We start from the raw sequence: 1,634 nt of genomic DNA on the forward strand, positions 1-1,634 counted from the left end.
GTTGGAATAGGATTCGCGGAGGGGGGAAAAGAGAGAGGGGAGCCGGCCCCTTCTCCTTGTCCTATTCGGACCAAGGGAGGAGAGGGGCGCGCGGCCCATCTTGGGCTGCCCCTTCTCTTTTCCACTAAGGCCCACTAAGGCCCATATAGCTTCCGGGGGGTTCCGGTAACCTCCCGGTACTCCGGTAAAATCCCGATTTCACCCGGAACACTTCCGATATCCAAACATAGGCTTCCAATATATCAATCTTTATGTCTCGACCATTTCGAGACTCCTCGTCATGTCCGTGATCACATCCGGGACTCCGAACAACCTTCGGTACATCAAAACGTATAAACTCATAATATAACTGTCATCGAAACCTTAAGCGTGCGGACCCTACGGGTTCGAGAACAATGTAGACATGACCGAGACACGTCTCTGGTCAATAACCAATAGCGGGACCTGGATGCCCATATTGGCCCCTACATATTCTACGAAGATCTTTATCGGTCAGACCGCATAACAACATACGTTGTTCCCTTTGTCATCGGTATGTTACTTGCCCGAGATTCGATCGTCGGTATCCAATACCTAGTTCAATCTCGTTACCGGCAAGTCTCTTTACTCGTTCCGTAATACATCATTTCGCAACTAACTCATTAGTTGCATTGCTTGCAAGGCTTAAGTGATGTGCATTACCGAGAGGGCCTAGAGACACCTCTCCGACGATCGGAGTGACAAATCCTAATCTCAAAATACGTCAACCCAACATGTACCTTTGGAGACACCTGTAGAGCACCTTTATAATCACCCAGTTAAGTTGTGACATTTGGTAGCACACAAAGTGTTCCTCCGGCACACGGGAGTTACATAATCTCATAGTCATAGGAACATGTATAAGTCATGAAGAAAGCAATAGCAACATACTAAACGATCGGGTGCTAAGCTAATGGAATGGGTCATGTCAATCAGATCATTCAACTAATGATGTGATCCCGTTAATCAAATGACAACTCTTTGTCCATGGTTAGGAAACATAACCATCTTTGATTAACGAGCTAGTCAAGTAGAGGCATACTAGTGACACTCTGTTTGTCTATGTATTCACACATGTATTATGTTTCCGGTTAATACAATTCTAGCATGAATAATAAAACTTTATCATGATATAAGGAAATAAATAATAACTTTATCATTGCCTCTAGGGCATATTTCCTTCAAACGTCACTAGTATGCCTCTACTTGACTAGCTCGTTAATCGAAGATGGTTATGTTTCCTAACCATAGACATGTGTTGTCATTTGATTAACGGGATCACATCATTAGGAGAATGATGTGATTGACATGACCCATTCCATTAGCTTAGCACCCGATCATTTAGTATGTTGCTATTGCTTTCTTCATGACTTATACATGTTCCTATGACTATGAGATTATGCAACTCCCCTTTGCCGGAGGAACACTTTGTGTGCTACCAAACATCACAACGTAACTGGGTGATTATAAAGGAGCTCTACAGGTGTCTCCAAAGGTACATGTTGGGTTGGCGTATTTTGAGATTAGGATTTGTCACTTCGATTGTCGGAGAGGTATCTCTGGGCCCTCCCAGTAATGCACATCACATAAGCCTTGCAAGCATTGCAACTAATGAG

This window comes from Triticum dicoccoides, chromosome 3A (genome assembly GCF_002162155.2).
Source record: "Triticum dicoccoides isolate Atlit2015 ecotype Zavitan chromosome 3A, WEW_v2.0, whole genome shotgun sequence".
Taxonomy (NCBI): Eukaryota; Viridiplantae; Streptophyta; class Magnoliopsida; order Poales; family Poaceae; genus Triticum; species Triticum dicoccoides.